General features: G+C 35.4%; 1 long non-coding RNA gene across 1 annotated transcript in view; it reads right to left on the reverse strand.

The window, feature by feature from the left end:
• Nucleotides 1-463: 463 nt before the first annotated feature.
• LOC128648762 (uncharacterized) overlaps nt 464-23,157 on the reverse strand; it is a 39,252-nt gene continuing 16,558 nt past the window's right edge. The window contains exons 2-3 of the long non-coding RNA XR_008400623.1: nt 2,552-2,615; nt 464-1,696 (exon numbers count right to left, since the gene is read on the reverse strand). This is a non-coding gene — a long non-coding RNA (uncharacterized LOC128648762). The remainder of the gene's footprint in view (nt 1,697-2,551; nt 2,616-23,157) is intronic.

Here is a 23,157-nt window from a genome sequence, read left to right on the forward strand (position 1 = left end):
TCATTTTGTAACAGATTACTAAGATGAAATGTCAGATGCTTATACCCAACCAAATGAATAAGTAGATACCCCCATTTGGTGATGTTACAATAGAAAAATATTTCTGATTAAACACCAAAAGTAGCAAACAAAATGTATTTATGATCAAGAAAATCAAAACAGTGATTGTTAGATAATTAAACTAAATATATAACAAAGACAAATGTGTATCACATTACACAGACATACACATGGCATATTGCCCAAAAATATTGAAAACCAAGCTACATAACTACATAAACATACACATAAAATAATTGTGTTCAGGGTCTTTCATGACTTACTTTCATGAGTATGTTTAATTGAGATGCAGCACCATGCTCAATCAAGTACAATTAGGACTCACAAAGGAGAGATGTCATCCACATTGGACATTGATAATAGACTTGTGCATGATCAAAAAATTTGTTTCGGTTCGGTTCGATTCAGATTTTTTTCGAATTTCGGTTCGTATTGATTCGAATTGGAAAAATTTGAATGAATTTGTTTCGGATTCGTTTCGGATTTGAATAAATTCGGCTGGATTCGGTTCGATTTGGTTTCGGTTCGATTCTGAAATTCGGAATTTCGGTATGTGTTAGGTGGGATGTGCTGTGTATTAGACTAGTATTATGTACTGTATATTAGGTGTAACCCATAGCAGAGTGATATAACCTAATATACTGTACAATACTAGTATAATCCATGGCCATCCAAATCTACCGAATGAATCCGAACTAATTGGGATTTATTCGGTAGATTCAGCACTATTTCAATTCGGAAATTCGAATCGATCCGAATCTCCGAATTTAAGAAATTCGGCCGAATTTCCGAATCGATCCGAAATGAATCGCACATGTCTAATTGATAATTTGTAAGGATGCCTGATGTCTAATCCCATTATGCAGGCACAAACCTGAGATATGTGTCATACATATATAGCAACTACATTCACATATATAACGAAAAATAATGTTAATATGATAGTACTGTATAAAACAAAAATAGACAATGATTTTTTATTTTTTGTCATCCCCTGCAAGCTCCTACAGTACATAGATGTGGCCTTGAGCCTAGAATGCAACATGGGTAACGCTGGTTAAATAACACTGCACAGATTTTACAAAACTAATTAATGAGGGGCTGCAAACTGACTCTTGTTTAGAGTCATCTTATGCTGTTGAAACCCATATCTAGGTGATAATTTACTGCACTGGCATGTCTGTATAAGACCCTTATTAGATTTTTGACCAAGTTCATAATCATTGGATCTTAAATTTTCATTAAGCAACTGCATGTGTTGATTTATCATAAGGTTCCATGTTTGCACAGTTATAGATGAGTAGCCAGTGTCAAGGATGTTAGTGTGTCTTGTGTTGGCAGGTTGAGTATATGTAGGATTCTGATGAGGCTGTCCTCAGGTAGGCTAATCACTAATAATATCCACATCAGGGTTTGAGTTGGCTGGTTAGAATGTTACAGATGGATTAGATAGTATGTCCTCTGGATGAAGAAATGTTTCAAATAATGTGGAAGTGTCATCATCAGAAACATCTTGTTGTTTTGTTATAAGCCAGTCTGAATGCTCAGAAATTACAAATGGTGACCTCTGCAAACTGTCTCTGATATACTGTGTTGGAGTTTTTGTTTGTTTTTTGGCCATGAGGAAAAGCTGTATCTGCAAGAAACAAAAGAGGAAAGGTAAAAGCTCACATAATGACAAGTGGGTCCGATTGTAAGTGTCAGTAGCAATTTGTTTTAGAACATAGAAATGTGTTTTTGTACTACAAACGGCTGTAAGGTATCGCTTAGCAATCTGTTAAATCCTTGTGTAAAATGTAAAGTGTGTACATTCCTGTGTGAGAGCAGGTGTTTGGAGCTAAGAAGTGCATAATAGGCATGTGCATTTGTTTCTAAACTAATGCTAATTCGTTAAGAAACACAGATATTTCGTTTTTTTTTTTTTTTTTTTGTTTGGCAGTATTCGTTTTTTTTTTTTTAAATAGGTAAAATACTTACCTTTAGCCCGCTGGAGAGTTGTGCTCTCTTTTTTACAGAACCCCTACCGCATAAAAAAATTAGCTCCCAGGGCCTGCAAAAAAGGAGAAGCTCTTTAGAGCGGGTCCTGCAATCTGATGCGCTAAGCCTTCTGTTAGCTTGGCCAGGGCTCTGTGAAGAAGAGGAGTGGGATAGCACAGCTCTCCAGCACACTGAAGGTTAGTATATAGCTACAGGTGAACTTTTTCACCTGTAGCTTCTGAACATTTACATTTGTGTAATGAATTACATGAGCAATGAATATTATAGGAAACTAAATTCTCCAAATATTTGTTTCCGGAAATTTGGAAGAGCTAAAAAAATTCCCGCTCACACCTCTAGTGTATAAGGCTATTTGTTTGCAAACTGTATCCAGAATGGTAGAGATTACAAGGAGAAGTGACTTTTGACAGATGTATAAATTGTTGTTTTGGAGCCATCTCCAATCTCATGAATGTCTTGATGTTGAGCATTTATTGAATGTGCGACTACTCACCAGATGGAGGAAGATGCTGTGTCCTGTGACAGAATGTTGTTGGTAGGATAGACTTCTGCAGTATCTGGGTGACATAATAATATTTGTTTATTTCCAGTAGCCTGATTAAGTAAGCATGAATGCTATGTGTGCTTGAGAGGAATGATATGTTTAAGGAAATGACAATCAGACTGACAATGCCTGTAGTCTTTTTTATGTGTTCTTTGTAGTTACATAATAGTTCATTTGGTTTGAAGGCTTGGAGCTAACTTCCTTTCAGCTTTTTTTTTATTTACAAAACAAAATGGACACAGAAGTTTCAAATGTAAACATATATATATCTGCTTGTGTTTTCAAAATTCTTGTTTAAAGGCACACAATACTCCAACTGATTTTCAGCGACACATGCTACAACTTGCATGTATAACTGGACTACTTAAAGAGACAGACAACACCAGAATTTTTGTTGTTTAAAAGGTAGATAAAACCTTTATTACCCATTCCTCAGTTTTGCATAACCAACACAGTTATACTAATACACATTTTACCTTTGTGATTACCTTGTGTCTAAGCCTCTGCAAACTTCCCCCTTATTTCAGTTCTTTTTACAGACTTCCATTTTAGCCAATCAGTGCTTACTCCTAGGCAACTTCACATGCATGAACTCAATGTTATCTATATGACACACATGAACTAACACCCTCTAGTGGTGAAAAACTGTCAAAATGTATTCACATAAGAGGCGGCCTTCAAGGTCTAAGAAATTAGCATATGAGCCTACCTAGGTTTAGCTTTCAACTAAGAATAGCAAGAGAACAAAGCAAAATTGGTGATAAAAATAAATTGGAAAATTGTTTAAAATTACATGCCCTATTTGAATCATAAAAGTTTATTTTGGACTTGACTGTCCATTAAATTCTACAGCATTGCATAATCAATACATGCATAATAAAAAGGCAAAACAATAGCACTTAGTCTGATTTTCAAATGAGCAGCAGATTTTGTTTTGTCCCGTGTATCATGCAACAGTCATTAGTAAAAATTATTATAAAACAGGAAACAAATACATTAAGATTTCTCTCCTTTTTAAGTATGTCCTGGGATATGCCAGCAATACAGTACACAAATAGTTACATTTTTACATAGCTATACACAAACACAGATAGATAGGTCTTTTTATAATTCATAATCTTTAAAAGATTGATTACTTTGTAAAGATAGAGAGATTTTGTTTTATTCAAGGATCTCAGGTTGCTGGATGATTTGTTGGTTTCCACGAGGTTATTCCACATTCCAATTTCCCATTACATAAGCTTCATGATTGTAATGGGAAATTGAGAGCACTGTGGAAAAAGAGGACCTTAAGTTACAGAGGGAGTGGGGAGCAGGGGTGAGCATACTGCTCAGGTAGAGATGGTGTTTCTCAGAAAAGTGGTTATAGACAAGGCAAGAGTGGTGAAGAAAAGTATCTAGAGATAGGCATAATGAGACATATACAGCTGCAAGTTTACTTAGATGGATCTGAGGTGCAGACGAATACAAAACATCCCTGTAATTGATTGCTAGGATCAACATTTGTTCGACAATACATTTCCTAACCTTAAAATTTAGACATGATTTATTGCTAAAAGGGCTGAAATTTTATGGTACTGTTTGGACAATAGTTTGTCAATATGAGGTCCAAATTATATGTTAGAATCTGAGATACTTATTAGGGAAATGGCTAGAGCTGTAACCTTGTAGCAGTGGTTATAAACTCTCCCCTAAGAGTTTAACATGTTATAGGAAAAACATAAGGTATACTTCAAATAAATAAAGCTATACACATGGAAACCACTGCACCCCTAAAAGGCTAAAGGTTATAGAGAGAAAATAGATTGAGTTTAAATTACTAGACCACAGATGTATATCTATGTCGGATATTAATCCAAACTTTCCTAGGCAACAATGTTAAAAAGATTTAATGATACATAGTATATAACATACAATCTAAAATATATAATGAAAGCAATACATTCGAAATTCAATGCAATAAACAACCTACGTAATCTTGGCATAAAGTATCAAAAAAGTATATAAAAACTTTCAAAAAAGTATGCAAGAAGTATATAAAAAATAACAAAATGAAAAACACAAAATGAAAAAACACAGTCCGTGTATTGGGAAAGAAAGAAACTGGAGCCGTTCTCCAAGATAAAGATTCACTGTGGTGGATACTTTAGTGTAGAGTCCCACAAGTGGACCTGGAAGGTTCCTCACGCTGACGGCCAATGAATGGAGGGACCTAATGTTCCAGTCTTAAGACCACTATATCGCCCCTTGTGTTAGCATACTACAGACGCTCAAAACCAGCTAAAAGTAGTAGCTTAAGTATGACTTCAGTGACTTATATACACCAACAGCAGAAATAGGGTAAAACGTTTTATTAAAATACAAGACTAATAGAGCAACGCATTTCAGCCCCTTGATAATGGCCTGGAAGGGGCTGAAACAGTTGCAGTAATTAAGGCAGGAAATAATGAGAGAGTGAATTGAAATCTTAGTTGTATCTTGTGTAAGGAAATGTTAAATTTTAGAGATGTTTTTAAGGAGTGAAAGAAAGATCTGAGTCAAGTGTGACCCCAAGACATCGGGCATGTGGGGTAGGGGAAATGATGGAGAGATTAGGGATGGAGATTTTGGAAGAAAGGGTGGGGAAAGGGAGCTCAGTTTTGGAGAGATTTAGCTTGAGGTAGTGAGAGGACATCCAGGAAGAGATATGAGAAAGACAGTTAGTGACATGGGTTATCAAGGAAGGAGATAGGTCTGGTACAGAGAAGTAGATTTGGGTGTTGTCGGCATACAAATGATATTGGAACCCGTGGCACTTTATTAGGGAACCTAATGATGACGTGTAGATTGAGAAGAGAAGGGGACCGAGGACAGAGCCTTGCAATACCCCAACAGAAAGTGTATATGGGGCAGAGGAAGCCCCAGAGAAGTCTAAACTAAAGGTACGGTTTGACAGGTAGGAAGAGAACCACAAGAGGGCTGTGTCACAAATGCCAAAAGGATTGGAGGGTTGGGAGCAAAAGAGGGTGGCCAACAGTATCAAAGGCTGCGGACAGATCAAGGAGGATATGCAGAGAGAAGTGGCCTTTTGATTTTGCTGTAAGTGGGTTGTTAGTAACATAAATTATTGCTGTCTCTGTGGAGTGATGGGGACAAAATCCAGATTGCAGTGGGTTGAGGAGGGAGTTTAATGTCAGAAATGGGATATGCGTGCATACAGTATACTAGCTTTTCAAGAAGCTTTGAGGCAAGAGGGAGTAGGGAAATAGGGCGGTAGTTGGATGGGGAGGTTGGATCAAGAGAAGGTTTTTTTGAGGATAGGTGTGACCAGTGCATGTTTCAGAGATAAGGGAAATATACTGGTGCTGAGAGAGGTTGAAAATGTGTGTGAGTATAGGGCTAAGGGTAGAAGAGAGGGAGGCAAGCATCTGTGATGGGATAGAGTCAAGGGGACAGGTAGTGAGGTATCAGATATAGAGGCCCATTTATCAAGCTCCATATGGAGCACAGCAGTTATGAAGACCGCTACTCCATAACCCTGTCCGTCTGCTCTGAGCTGGCGGACAGGAATCGACACAATTCACAATTGCCACAATTCAACCCAATCGAGTACGATCGGGTTGATTGACACCTCCCTGCTGGCGGTCAATAACAAGAGCTGCTGGTGCAATGCTGAATATGGAGAGCGTATTGCTCGCCGCATTCAGCGATGTCTGTCAGACCTGATCTGCACTGTCCGATCAGGTCCGACAGAAATTTGATAAATAGGCCTCATAGTACAAACTTGAAAATGTATTGGGCCCCATTTACTGGTGGCCAGACGGACAAGACTGACCCTGCAGATCTGATTTCACTCAACCACATTTTAGGTGGTAGAGATGTTAAGTAGCAGCAGTCTTAAATGGACAGTCTAGTCAAAATTAAACATTCATGATTCAGATAGGGTATGCAATTTTAAACAACTTTCCAATTTACTTTGATCATCAAATTTGCTTTGTTCTCTTGGTATTCTTTGTTGAAAGCTATACCTAGTTAGTCTCATATGCTAATTGTTAAGCCCTTGAAGGCAGCCTCTTATCTTGAAGGGATAGTTATCACCAATTTTCATATAACTGCATGAAATAGACACTACTATAAATAATAATATGCACAGATACTGATAAAAAAATCCAGTATAAAACCATTTAAAAACTTACTTAGAAGCTTCCAGTTTAGCTCTGTTTAAAAGGTTACTGGAACACCACTGCAAGTGGGAAATAGCAGACACCCCCCTCCCTCTTCCTTTGCATATAAAAAGACCCTTTACACAAACAGAAGCAAGCTGGAGTAGGTATACGTTGGTATTCTCCTAAAACTTTGGGGCTTGGTTAGAAGTCTGAAATTCAGAGCAATGTTATTTAAAAATAAGGAAAACAATCTATTTTAAAAAAAAAAAAAAAAACTGTATGGGCTAACATTGTGGAGTTACTTATAAGAGGGCACTAATTGGCTAAAATGCAAGTCTGAGATAAGAAGGGAATCTACAGAGGCTTAGTTACAAGGTAAACACAGAGGTCAAAAGTATATTAATATAACCGTGATGGTTATGCCACACTGGAGGATGGGTAATAAAGGGATTATCTACCTAGTGTTTCAGGCTCATTTGTGCAAGCCTGAAATGTTGGGGTCCCAAAGCTGATCTTTTAGCTTTATAAATGGGTCCCATTTGATCTAGTTTTCCAGGAAAATAGGGCCCTGATATTTCTAAAAAATATTTTACCAATATATTTATAAAATTAAACATATACTTTTTTAGTATTCTAAACATATCAAAATATTTTATATTATTATTATCATTTATTTGTAAAGTGCTACCATATTTAATAGCTCTAAGAACATGAGCAAGGGGTACATAAAACATGACTAGCGCTTTACAACTACTACAATAAATCCAACCCCAACACAATGTCTCCTAAACTATCATGATAACTGTTACAATAAACTCTAAGCCAGTTAACGCACCCCATGTTTATTAAGCAATGATAATCATCTTCTATGATTTATTTATTTATAAAAATATTTTACCAGGAAGGATACATTGAGATTTCTCTCGTTTTCAAGTATGTCCAATCCAAGGCATGGCACATAATCACTCTTTCAACAAATTTCAACTACAAATCCATTCATTTGGACAATTCTAACAAAAATATTACCCTTAAAACGACATTAAACACTTTAAGATGGTAATATAAAATGATAAATCACACATATATATATATATATATATATATATATATATATATATATATATATATATATATACAGGGAGTGCAGAATTATTAGGCAAATTAGTATTTTGACCACATCATCCTCTTTATGCATGTTGTCTTACTCCAAGCTGTATAGGCTTGAAAGCCTACTACCAATTAAGCATATTAGGTGATGTGCATCTCTGTAATGAGAAGGGGTGTGGTCTAATGACATCAACACCCTATATCAGGTGTGCATAATTATTAGGCAACTTCCTTTCCTTTGGTAAAATGGGTCAAAAGAAGGACTTGACAGGCTCAGAAAAGTCAAAAATAGTGAGATATCTTGCAGAGGGATGCAGCACTCTTAAAATTGCAAAGCTTCTGAAGCGTGATCATCGAACAATCAAGTGTTTCATTCAAAATAGTCAACAGGGTCGCAAGAAGCGTGTGGAAAAACCAAGGCGCAAAATAACTGCCCATGAACTGAGAAAAGTCAAGCGTGCAGCTGCCAAGATGCCACTTGCCACCAGTTTGGCCATATTTCAGAGCTGCAACATCACTGGAGTGCCCAAAAGCACAAGGTGTGCAATACTCAGAGACATGGCCAAGGTAAGAAAGGCTGAAAGACGACCACCACTGAACAAGACACACAAGCTGAAACGTCAAGACTGGGCCAAGAAATATCTCAAGACTGATTTTTCTAAGGTTTTATGGACTGATGAAATGAGAGTGAGTCTTGATGGGCCAGATGGATGGGCCTGTGGCTGGATTGGTAAAGGGCAGAGAGCTCCAGTCCAACTCAGACGCCAGCAAGGTGGAGGTGGAGTACTGGTTTGGGCTGGTATCATCAAAGATGAGCTTGTGGGGCCTTTTCGGGTTGAGGATGGAGTCAAGCTCAACTCCCAGTCCTACTGCCAGTTTCTGGAAGACACCTTCTTCAAGCAGTGGTACAGGAAGAAGTCTGCATCCTTCAAGAAAAACATGATTTTCATGCAGGACAATGCTCCATCACACGCGTCCAAGTACTCCACAGCGTGGCTGGCAAGAAAGGGTATAAAAGAAGAAAATCTAATGACATGGCCTCCTTGTTCACCTGATCTGAACCCCATTGAGAACCTGTGGTCCATCATCAAATGTGAGATTTACAAGGAGGGAAAACAGTACACCAAAACACTGACAGAATCCATGGATGGCAGGCTTTTGAGTGTCCTTGCAAAGAAAGGTGGCTATATTGGTCACTGATTTGTTTTTGTATTGTTTTTGAATGTCAGAAATGTATATTTGTGAATGTTAAGATGTTATATTGGTTTCACTGGTAAAAATAAATAATTGAAATGGGTATATATTTGTTTTTTGTTAAGTTGCCTAATAATTATGCACAGTAATAGTCACCTGCACACACAGATATCCCCCAAAAATAGCTATAACTAAAAACAAACTAAAAACTACTTCCAAAACTATTCAGCTTTGATATTAATGAGTTTTTTGGGTTCATTGAGAACATGGTTGTTGTTCAATAATAAAATTAATCCTCAAAAATACAACTTGTCTAATAATTCTGCACTCCCTGTATATATATATATATATATATATATATATATATATATATATATATATATATATATATATATATATATATATATATATATAAATAAAATAAAAAAGTTTAATTATTCATTTTGTCCACTTTTACTGTTATTCCATTTTGAAATTGTGAGCATTTCAGTTACAGTTAGATATGGAAGTGGAGAATTCCACACAGCCATTGGCTGCACACTCTAGTAACTTATTTATAACTGTCCCTAATTGTCCACAGCAGAGAAGGTAACCTAAGATACAACATGGCAACTTCCATTGTTTTATAGACACTTAAACTTTAAATTTATTTTGTCAATATTTAAACACCTAACAAAACTTTAAAAAATTAATCTACATGGTATTCTCAGACTAATCTTTTCTTTGAATGCATCATTCTAACTGGCATTTATTTAGTGTTTAATGTCCCTTTAAGAGTATTCCACCCTTCTTTATCAATCACGTTTTAAAAGTCAGAAATTATCCTGGGTCTTATTTTGATGAACAAATCCTATTAGGTGATTTTTAAATTAAAGTAGCCATTTAAACCAAAATTGGTAAATAATTGAACACAATTATGTTAAAATATATTATTTTTAACTTTAATTATTTATGATTTTATTTAGAGCTACATGGCATTACTCCAGTTCATCCTGACAAAGCAGTGGGGAATGAGGAACAAGGGAATCAATTAATCAAGAAAGAAAAAATATGATATCACAGCATGATATGAAACATTAAAGTTAATAGAATTAGTTGAGCAAGAATTTCTTCATTAAGGGATATTTTAGTATTGGAAATCCTTTCAGAATAATATTAATTCTTTATTATGGGTGGTCGTTTGCACAATGGTGTAATATAGGAAAGTTCTTTAGTAGGGTGCTTGCACTGGAGAACATAGAAGAGGCATGTGTGCTGATTATGAGTAATGGCTTTACCCAATTTATTGCAATTATTATAGGAGAATGTTGTCATGGGTTAATGATACTGAGCATTGGTGGATATTGAAGGTTAATTGGTATAGAGAGGTATTGTAGTGGAGAATTTAACATGGGGGGGGGGTGTTAATTCTTGTGTCAATCTGACATCTGTTACTATATTTAACTCCTACCATGCTTATACCAGGCAGTTTATTTGTTTTTCTGTTTTTTTTAACCAATATTTTATTTAGGAAAAGCCTAATGTTCCAAGAAATATGAATGACATTTAAAGATGATTAATTAAAATTGTCTTCTTGTATTTTTTAAGCTATTCTACTGTATCATGGAATAAGAAATATTTAATCAAAATAATTTTTAAAATCAATTATTTGTAAATAGATAATAAAATATTCATTTTTAATAATAAGATTATTTTTCAAGTATTCAAGTTTAAATGAGTCCTCACTGAAGTTGATTGATTGTAGCATTCCAGTGTATACTTTCTGAATGCTATACATTTGTTTACAATATTTTTTTTTTATAATATTGCATTTTAACCCTTTCACTGCTAAGCCTTTTTTTTTTACACCCCAGTGCTGAGCCAATTGTGAGCTTTTTTTGCTACCTACAGTTAAACCCTATTGTAAGTCAAATCTCAGTAAATGAACCACACAAATGATATATTGCTTTTTTTCAGCAGGCCCATCAGATTCCCAATATAACACAATTATATTTATATCTTGTAGGTTTGTAGCTGCTAAGGGAACGGAGATTGAGGGGTTTGAAAATCCACCCCCATCCAGTTCCCTTGCAGCTACTGGTATGTATCCTTGTTCAGCCCCCCTTGTGACATCACCACTTGCGTATGCGGTTACATCAACACTTGCATATGTGGTGATGTCACTGGCATTATCATGAAGACTGGGAATGCCGCCCACTAGGCCACCAATAAACTCTGGCCTGTAGTGAGGGTGATCACCGAAAACAGTGTTTGATCGGCTTATACCCCTGCATTACAAGAAAGGCTCATCATGCTCCTACAGGTAGCAATGCACATGGCGAGAACACACCTCGTCATGCGCATCAAAGGGGTTATAGATAGATAGATAGATAGATAGACATACAGACAGATAGCATTTCTGTAGCAAATACAAGGAAAAGGCATTTCAATTTATTTTATCAAATTATTTAAACACTTTTGCTCAGTATTCTATAGGATTGATTGATCAAAATATAAACAGGGTATTAGACATGTATTTCACTTTAATGTCCATGCTTGAATATTCTATGAAAGTGTTGTATACAAATTCTCACAGTTAACTGACTGTGTTAGTCCTCTGATCTAGGAGTAAATCAGACAATAAATTTGCTTTTTGTTAATGAACGTAGGGGAAGTTATGTTTAATTGCATATTATTAGCAAATAACTTTTTGCTTAAAAATGGAATAAATATGATAACTGAAGTTGAGAAGAGAACTCTGTTCTATATCCATTGATTTTAGTACTAACAAAAATTAGAATTGTATGCTCTTTAGAATGTGTATTTTACATTTGATGTACTGCAATGTAGTTATAAATACAAATTTAAATCAAGACATTTTAATTTGTTGTGTAAAATACAAAATACAAAGTGCATGAGATATTTACTCCTATTGAGTAAAAAATATTTTTAGAAAACTTGAGTGCTTTCACTGGCAAACTTGTCTTTAATGACTCTGCAAATGATCCCTTTGGGCCAATGTGTTAGGCAGGTGCAGTTAATTTAACTAAAAGTAAGATCAATGTTCTGAATGAGTTAAAAATGTCTTAACTTGAAGACCATAGTACAAAATGCCATTCTACCATAATCATCAAGAAATAATTCCCTTGCTAAAGCAATCACTGTAGCTGAAATAACACAGGTAATGTTATCCCATACTATAAAATGTATTTCTATACAGTTGTATAGTATTATTGCAGAGCATTTAATATTGTTTCTTGTTTATAGAATTGAGGTAGTTGATTATTCTGGGCAATATAATGCACAGTTTTATTGTGAGACCTTCAAAAACAGGAATTGTACCAGTTGATGATGAGATGCTTTTCATTAAATTTACTAGAGACAGCAGTAATTATGTTAATTACATTAATACAATGGAAATGTCCTGTAATTATAAGGTGTTTAGTGTTTCTTTAAATTCCACTTAACGTTCTGAGGGAAAGAAATTCAGGAAAATAAATGAGTTATAAGAGATGTATTTAGATCATATCTGACATGCTAAATCTGTTCACACGTGAGTGTTTTGTTAATATTAGGTGTATCAATATTTTTGAACCATAGTTAATTGTTAAAGAGACAGTCTACACCAGAATTTGTATTGTTTTATAAAACAGATAATCCCTTTATTCCCCATTCCCTAGTTTTGCATAACCAACACAGTTATATAAATACACTTTTTACCTCTGTGTTTATCTTGTATCCAAGCCTCTGCAAACTGCCCCTTTATTTCAGTTCTTTTGACAGGCATGTATTTTAATCAATCAGTGCTGGCTCATAGAAACTCCACGTACGTGAGCACAGTGTTATCTATATGACACACATGAACTAACACCCTCTAGTGGTGAAAAACTATCAAAATGCCCTGAGAGAAGAGGCAGCCTTCAAGGGCTTAAAAATTAGCATATGAACCTCCTAGGTTTAGCTTTCAACTAAGAATACCAAGAGAACAAAGCAAAATTGGTGATAAAAAAATTTGGAAAATTGTTTAAAATTCCATGCCCTATCTGAATAATTAAAGTTTTTTTAGACTAGACTGTCCCTTTAATATAGGGGCAATATTTGGTTTACTTTGATAAAAAGACTAAACACAGATAATATTAATCTAAAGTTATAAAAGAAATAGTAAATACTGTTCAGCAGCTGTTCTCTACAATTATTATTTGAGTGAAGAACCATATAGATTTCTGAACAAAAAAGAAAGCAAACGTAATTGCTTTCTCAAAAAAACATAGGCCTAGATTTCAATGGGAGCAGAAATTTATTATTGTTAATGTGCGTTAACATAACTTGAGCTCAATCAATAGCACTCCTATTTTTATCCTCATATTACAAGTACAAAGTAATTTTTTTTATAATTTTATCATTTAAGCAATATTCTAGAGCAAACTAACATCCGTCACCTAAAAGATTTCTATGAGGGCACACAGTAAAATTCATGTGAGATATCGCTTTAGCACTAAGTCAAGCGTGTGCAAAGATGATAGTGTGCAAACAGTAGAGTTCTTTATGTAGTTATTTGCTAAACTATTAATAATGGTTTACCATTACCAAGTCTAAAAAAATCTCTCAGTTTTACAGCGGTATTTTGGAATATGTTCAAGCATGGCACTTAGCTCCCTGCTCTGTCCATTGAAAGCATAGGGTTTACTAAACAAGTTTTGACCATTTGAAGATGGTTTGACTAAAATATTTAATCATACATTTTAGATTGGGCATTATACTTTGCACAAGGACACAAACAAAATAATACACCCTGTCCTACTGATTGCAATCCATTTCTAGCACATAAACATAGCAACATGAAATGATAACTTCCTCAAAAAAAGTCATTGAGAGATTTGTGAAGCTCCACAAGTATTTATTTTCTATAAAATAATATTTGCAGTGTTGCCAGTAGAGTTCTTCCTATATTTAACTGAAATAATATGATGATTGTAAAAATGAGAGAGTAAAATTTGTCTTCAGCCGTGTCAAAAATTAATCTGTTTAAAAAATTCAGTGCAGCTTATACTTGAATCACATTTAGGTCTAGATTACAAGTGGTGCGCTAACTTATTTTGCATGTATTTACAAGTTGAAAGTAAATTGTTTTGTTTAATTATACATAGTTTGTAAGCAATAGTTTTTAAACTATATATAGTGATAAATAATGGGTAATTCAATGATTGAAGCATTACATCTCAACAATTGTTCATTGCCATATATCGTGGATATATACGGCTAGAGAGTTTTGTCGGTAGAGCCCTGCGGTGCTAACAAGCCTTTTTTTAACAAGCATTTTTTTTTTGACCGCTCACTTAAAACAATCCTATCAGCCAATCGGAATTAAGGTAGGAAAAATCCTATTGGCTGATTTAATCAGCCAATCGGATTGAAGTTCAATCCGATTTGCCGATCCAATCAGCCAATAGGATTGACCTTGTATTCTATTGGCTGTTCCAATCACATCAGCCAATAGGATTTTTCCTACCTTAATTCCGATTGGCTGATAGGATTCTATCAGCCAATCGGAATTCAAGGGACGCCATCTTGGATGACGTCATTTAAAGGAACCTTCATTCTTCGTTAGGACTTTGTTTGAAGAGGATGCTCCGCGTCTGCTGGATTGAAGATGGACCCGCTCCGGAAGGATGAAGAAAGAAGATGCCGCCTGGATGAAGCCTTCTGCCGTCTGGAGGACCTCTTCTGCCCGGATCGGATGAAGACTTCTGCCGTATGGAGGACCACTTGTGCCCGGCTGGGTGAAGACGGCTCAAGGTAGGGTGATCTTCAGGGGGTTAGTGTTTTTTTAAGGGGGGATTGGGTGGGTTTTAGAGTAGGGGTGTGTGGGTGGTGGGTTGTAATGTTGTGGGGGTATTGTATTTTTTTTGCAGGTAAAAGAGCTGATTACTTTGGGGCAATGCCCCGCAAAAGGCCCTTTTAAGGGCTATTTGTAATTTAGTATAGGGAATTTTATTATTTTGGGGGGCTTTTTTATTTTATTAGGGGATTAGAGTAGGTGTAATTAGTTTAAAATTCTTGTAATTCTTTTTTTTTATTTTTTGTAATTTAGTGGGGGGGTTTTCTCCGTAATTTAGTTTATTTAATTTAATTGTAATTAATTGTAGTTAGTTTAGGTAATTAGTTTAATTATAGTGTAGTGTTAGGTGTAATTGTAATTTAGGTTAGGATTTATTTTACAGGTCAATTTGTATTTATTTTAGCTAGGTAGCTATTAAATAGTTAATAACTATTTAATAACTATTGTACCTAGTTAAAATAAATACAAAGTCCCTGTAAAATAAAAATAAATCCTAAAATAGCTATAATGTAACTATTGGCTATATTGTAGCTATATTAGGGTTTATTTTATAGGTAAGTATTTAGTTTTAAATAGGAATAATGTAATTAATGATAGTAATTTTATTTATATTTATTTAAATTAGATTTAAGTTAGGAGGGGGTTAGGGTTAGACTTAGGTTTAGGGGTTAATACATTTAATATAGAAGTGGCGACGTTGGGTGCGGCAGATTAGGGGTTAATAAATGTAGGTAGGTGTTGGCGATGTTAGGGACGGCAGATTAGGGGTTAATAAAATTAACTAGTGTTTGTGAGATGGGAGTGCGGCAGTTTAGGGGTTAATACATTTATTAAAGTGGCGGCGATGTCCGGTCGGCAGATTAGGGGTTAAAATAATGTATTTAAGTGTTTGCGATGTGGGGTGGCCTCGGTTTAGGGGTTAATAGGTAGTTTATGGGTGTTAGTGTACTTTTTAGCACTTTAGTTAAGAGCTTTATGTTCCGGCGTTAGCCCATAAAACTCTTAACTACTGACTTTCAAATGCGGTAGGCGTCTTGACAGGAGAGGGTCTACCGCTCACTTCTTCCAAGACTCATAATACCAGCGTTAGGCAAATCCCATTAAAAAGATAGGATACGCAAATGACATAAGAGGATTTGCGGTAGCCTCGAGTCGCGGAAGAAAAGTGAGAGGTACACCTGTACCTGCAGGACTTGTAATACCAGCGGGCGTTAAAAAGCATCCTTGGGAACTCTCAACGCTGCTTTTTAAGGCTAACGCAGAACTCGTGATCTAGCCGATAGTTTCTAACCATGTAAATTATTAAAGTTGTAAAGAGTTAATTATTCAATTATTTTATTAACTATTGCTTAAAACCATATATAGTAATCAACAGATTATTCAATATATATCTAAAACAATTGTTAAGATGTAATTATTCAATTAGAATTACAGCCTTTATTTACAGCCATATACAGGGAGTGCAGAATTATTAGGCAAATGAGTATTTTGACCATCTTTTTATGCATGTTGTCTTACTCCAAAGCCTACTACCAATTAAGCATATTAGGTGATGTGCATCTCTGTAATGAGAAGGGGTGTGGTCTAATGACATCAACACCCTATATCAGGTGTGCATAATTATTAGGCAACTTCCTTTTCTTTGGCAAAATGGGTCAAAAGAAGGACTTGACAGGCTCAGAAAAGTCAAAAATAGTGAGATATCTTGCAGAGGGATGCAGCACTTTTAAAATTGCAAAGCTTCTGAAGCGTGATCATCGAACAATCAAGTGTTTCATTCAAAATAGTCAACAGGGTCACAAGAAGCGTGTGGAAAAACCAAGGCGCAAAATAACTGCCCATAAACTGAGAAAAGTCAAGCGTGCAGCTGCCAAGATGCCACTTGCCACCAGTTTGGCCATATTTCAGAGCTGCAACATCACTGGAGTGCCCAAAAGCACAAGGTGTGCAATACTCAGAGACATGGCCAAGGTAAGAAAGGCTGAAAGACGACCACCACTGAACAAGACACACAAGCTGAAACGTCAAGACTGGGCCAAGAAATATCTCAAGACTGATTTTTCTAAGGTTTTATGGACTGATGAAATGAGAGTGAGTCTTGATGGGCCAGATGGATGGGCCCGTGGCTGGATTGGTAAAGGGCAGAGAGCTCCAGTCCGACTCAGACGCCAGCAAGGTGGAGGTGGAGTACTGGTTTGGGCTGGTATCATCAAAGATGAGCTTGTGGGGCCTTTTCGGGTTGAGGATGGAGTCAAGCTCAACTCCCAGTCCTACTGCCAGTTTCTGGAAGACACCTTCTTCAAGCAGTGGTACAGGAAGAAGTCTGCATCCTTCAAGAAAAACATGATTTTCATGCAGGACAATGCTCCATCACACGCTTCCAAGTACTCCACAGCGTGGCTGGCAAGAAAGGGTATAAAAGAAGAAAATCTAATGACATGGCCTCCTTGTTCACCTGATCTGAACCCCATTGAGAACCTGTGGTCCATCATCAAATGTGAGATTTACAAGGAGGGAAAACAGTACACCTCTCTGAACAGTGTCTGGGAGGCTGTGGTTGCTGCTGCACGCAATGTTGATGGTGAACAGTTCAAAACACTGACAGAATCTATGGATGGCAGGCTTTTGAGTGTCCTTGCAAAGAAAGGTGGCTATATTGGTCACTGATTTGTTTTTGTTTTGTTTTTGAATGTTTTTGTTTTGTTTTTGTTTTTGAATTGTATATTTGTGAATGTTGAGATGTTATATTGGTTTAACTGGTAAAAAATAAATAATTTAAATGGGTATATATTTGTTTTTTGTTAAGTTGACTAATAATTATGCACAGTAATAGTCACCTGCACACACAGATATCCCCCTAAAATAGCTATAACTAAAAACAAACTAAAAACTACTTCCAAAACTATTCAGCTTTGATATTAATGAGTTTTTTTGGGTTCATTGAGAACATGGTTGTTGTTCAATAATAAAATTAATCCTCAAAAATACAACTTGCCTAATAATTCTGCACTCCCTGTATGGAAGATTTTTTTTTAAACAATATGTTTAATTGAACACTCATTAAGAGCAAATAAGTATCATTACTTGTATACAAGCCTTTTTTTTAACTCATAACTTACCAGGAAATGACAACATGTTTGATTAAAGGCCTTCTTTATTTAACAAATGTTTCAAAGGCAGAAAAGTATTAGGACTATAATTGTTTAAAATGTATGTGTAACACATCTGAAAAAAATTAAATAAAATGTTAAAAAACACAGGAGTCATGTCACATATTTTTATTAAGACATGTAGATAAAGAATATCACGGCACAAAAATGTCAACTTTTTAATTAAGAAATTTAAATAAGATGAAAACATAAGTTTAATTTCAACTCTTTTTCAGAACAGATATAAATAAGGAAGATGATGACATCAGATTAATGTCAAATGTTTATATTCAGATATTCAGATGAATTTTTTTAAGAATATCTGAGATCTGAATATTATTGAATAGACATTGTGGTGAATAATTTTAAAAGGTTTTTGGTACATTAATTATTAACATTTTAACATAATTGCAAATAAATTATCCTGGAAATGTAGTAATTCAGTAAATTTATATTTATATGAATAAATATAGCAAGTGCGTGTTAATGAACAAATTATACCTTGGTATACAAGTAATATTTCCTCAAAGGAGAAACTTAATCAAATAATAACTAAGTTAAACTTAGTTCAATGGTATAATATGCCACATCTTACCTGCTTTTCCTCCTTTTTCATCTTCTCTCTCACCACCCACTGACAGTCTCAGGTCTGGTGCTTACTGCTGACCATGACTGTTAAGTAAGTCTCCCTGATTTCCTCCCATAGTCAACTTCGATTGTTGCTGGCCAATCACACCTCTCCAATTGTGGGGGCATATAGGCCTCTATCACTGCCTCACTATACTGCTCCTCCCACTTCCTGGGCTTATGAGCTTGCCCAGCAGAGTCGTACCCTCCCACCTGTGATGAGGTACTAGCCGTCTCTCCCTGATCTGTCTCTAAGGTCTGAGTCCTCCTTTCTCCTCCCCCACCTTCTACAGGCCCAGACTTAGGCCTCCCTCCCTCTATCCATTCTCTAGACCGACGGAGGTCTTTGCGGAGAGAGCATCAGAAGAAAATTCCTGCTTTCATCGACTAAGAGGCTCAAGGTATGGGGGTTCCAAGGCGGTTCATATAAGCACCATGTAATACATACATAAATGTCTTTCAAACTTCAGCACTGGATTTTGTGTTATATATATATTGCTTCACAATTGTTCAGTGAGGGAAAAAGCCTTGCACCGTTACCATATACACTGTGAATTTATTTATTAACTTTGGATTGCTGGGTATTTTTTTCAAATTTTTCTTTAGATTTGCCTGACATTCTAACTCTCTCATCATTCCTCTCTGGTCCTATCCCAAAAGGTAACATGAACCCACCCACAGTCCTTAAACTATCCCTCCCTCTTCCTATCACCCTAGCTACCTCATCACCTAACCTGACTGCCCCTAAATCCCTGCTAGCATCTAAAGCTGTGCTATCAATCTGTTGCCCCATCATACCCCTCCCCCTACCTCTTTCCCAACCCCTCCCTCTAATGCTATTGCTTTCAATATCGATAGCTAAACACAAAACACTTCTTTAAAAAATTGACAATTACCTAAACGATAGGTAATGAATAATTAATAATTAATTCAAATATTACAATATGTCAATATTGATTTTAATGATTTATTATTATTTATAAGAACCTCAAAATTAATAATTTGCAATTATTATTAATATGTATTAATATTTTATACAACATAAATATTTAACGCACCTTATGATTCAGATAGACCATGCAATTTTAAGCAACATTCTAATTTACTCTTATTATACATTTTTCTTTGTTCTCTTAGTATTTTTATTTGAAAAAGCAAGAATGTAAGCTTAGGAGCCAGCCCATATTTGGTTCAGCATCTGGGTAGCAGTTGCTGATTGTGATTGGTCACACTAACTGGTGGTTTAAATGCCATGGTCTTTCCAGTCCATTAAGGTTTTTTATTTCAAAAAGGGACATAATAACCATATGCTAGATAACTTTAAAGTGATGCAGCAAATAAAAAAAAATGCATAGGAAGTATAGTCTAAACATTTCTATGTAAAGAAGGAAGTTATTTTACCTCAAAATAATATGACAAAAAGTGCATATAAAAAAACAATTAAAAGGAGGAGACAATGTCTGATTTCATAATGTCTTTAGCTGACAATGGTAAGTGCTCTATGAATAGTTATCCTTCATCTACTGTCTGCTGCATGTTGGGAAAAAACAGCAGCTTCCTTAGTGCTGATGTCACACTTTGCTTAACTATGATCTCATAAGATTTCACTGAAAACTCCTGGGCCAGGATTTTGTAAATAGTCTTAATGACAATGATATGGGCATTAGCTTCACAGCAAAGATGGATACGAAGAGTATAGAATTTTTGGATCTGATACTTGAATGGGATAATGATGGTAAAGTTATAACTAAAACTTTTTTTAAGTCGGTTGATGCCAATAGCTATCTAAACTATAGAAGTAATCATCACTCACCTTGGAAAAACAATATTCGTTACAACCAGTTCTGCAGGATACATAGGAATTGTACCAATTTGGACACATTTGATAGTCAAGCACTGATACTTAAAAATAGATTTTTAGAGAAAAATTACCCGAGTCATCTGATAGAGAAAAGCTACTTGAAAGCTGGAAACAAATGTAGAGAAGACTTCTTTGTGAATTACACCAACAAAGATTTGGCCTCTCATAAATTGCAGAAAGTAGAAGAATCAGTGAAAGACAATACAACATTATTGAAAGAGGTTCGGTTTATCACTCAGTATAACAATAACCATCAGAAAATTAGAAATATTCTGAAAAGTATTGGCACATACTGGCAGGTGACCCTTTACTGAAAGAAAATATAGGGATGACTCCAAATTGTACCTTTAGGAGAGCACCAACTTTAAAAAGTAGACTAGCACCTAGTAAGATTGTGATGAAGAAACATTACACGGGTGCTAAAATACAAAATCCTAAGACCAGTGTAACCACAAATACATTTTTGGGGAAACCGTTTTTTTTTTAAATGCAATCGTCAAAATTGTGGACTATGCATATACAGACAACATAAAAACAGAAATTACATCCTTTGTTAGCAAAGAAAAGTTTTGTACTATATCACATTTTACATGCGATTCCTCAATCGTTGTTTATATGCTTGAGTGCATTTGTGGGGTTCAGTATGTTGGGAGGACCTCCAGACCCCTCAAAAAAAGATGGGGTGAACACAAGAGGAATATAGCTAAAAACTTAAAGAATCATAGTGTCCGAGACATGTTATTGATTGTCATTCTGGCAATCCAGATACTTTCAGTATTTTCCCTTTGGAATTGATTACCCCTAAATGGGGCAAAAATAGTTTTTTGCGTTTGAGACAAAGGGAGACATTCTGGATATGGAAACTCAAGACGCTGTCTCCCTGTGGCTTAAATGCGAATATATATATATGGCTGCGTTCAATTAAGCCCCTTATGGTCTTAATCATATTTGAGGGATTTCTACATCATGCATATAATGTGTAGATGTCACTGATTGGGTTGTTTGTCCAATCAACGACCCCTGACTCCTGTTATATTCTTCATTATAATTCACATTTATAGAATAATTACAGTAATAGCCCACCCTCATATATTATTAGGACACTCTTGAGATTTATCTAGTTCGTTAGAGGAACATTTACAGTTACACAAGATATCTGGGTTATCTGTCGACAAATTGAGGTAACAATTTCATACCCCTTCTAGTAATCTTTAGAGCACCATACCCATCATTATATTGTTCCATCATTTGTTCTCTATTGGACCAATATAGACTAGTATATTTAGGTTTGCTATACACAGCTAATACAGGAACATCTGCTTCTGTTTATTAGAATTGTATTAATAATAATTTTAATATATTCTGTACTATGGTATTTATTATATTTTTCTACATCTACATATAGATTATTTACATGTTGTATAGACTGAGTGTAACACTGATGATGCATAAATAATACATATAGGATATTATTTTAAGGTTCACATATATTGTAATCCATGTCAGTAAAGGAGATATAATATCTATCAGGCACCCAGTGGGTGTTTTATTCCCTTCATACTTCTTCACCCCATCAATATGGATATTGTTATATCAACTAATTTTTCCTATTGGCCTGTGACTATGAATAGGTCAAGGTGATATATATGCTAAATGGCACTCTGTTGATTTATTTTATTGTATAGCCCAAAACGATGCCGTAGTCTAACTGCACATACTCTATAGTCAATCTAGAGTCTATGAGATAACATATGTACTTAATTAGACGAGTTAAGAAAACTTTATATATATGAATGCATATACTGTATATTGCAACATGTGTATTTCTGTGTTTGTTCAAAGATATTTTTTAATTTTGAAATTTTAAATGTTTATCCATTGTTAACCAGTCATTTTTACAGTATGTTATTTTGTGATACATACTAACACTGTTACATATATGGCATTCCATCTAGGAGTCTATATGCCGTTACTGTCTACCGGTTTTTATGATAGGGTGTTTTAGATATGTTTGTCATTTTATGCCGCTATGGATTAAAATCCATGTATGGGTTTGCGTCCGGATTGAGGTCATTAAGAAACCATTTACTCAAATGAGATGAAGTATTTGTTTCTCTCTGTGAGTTTTATATCACCGATAACTATTACTATTATCTCCAATTAATGTATTCACGGCACTTACGCTGTCAGATTATAGCTGCAGACTTTAGAGGCTCGTCTGCACATTACACACCCACTTTTGGATGCTGCCCAATAGACACCTTGAAAATCCGGACACACCTCCACACATGCGCTGTGGGGACCAGTAGACACCGAAGTATGGTGTTAAAAGTTTGTGGAAATTGAATTGTTATTATGCACCTGATGAAACGGTCACGTAAGACCGAGAAACGTTGTGTTGTAAAATAAAGTAATTTTAACTTTTTTAAGACTTTGTTTCCACAAACTTATTTTATTATATATATCTTTATATATTCCTTTGATACATTTGTTGCACAGTGTGCTACGAGCACGCATTTATCTGTGCAGTTCAGTCCACGGAGCTGGGTTACCTCAAATACAGCACCAGAGGCTAGAAATATAAACACTAAGTCCTTGTTTGCGGTGTTGTTTGGTGAGCAATACAGCCTGTTATATATCTGAAATCTAAAAGA

This window comes from Bombina bombina, chromosome 2, assembly GCF_027579735.1.
Source record: "Bombina bombina isolate aBomBom1 chromosome 2, aBomBom1.pri, whole genome shotgun sequence".
Taxonomy (NCBI): domain Eukaryota; kingdom Metazoa; phylum Chordata; class Amphibia; order Anura; family Bombinatoridae; genus Bombina; species Bombina bombina.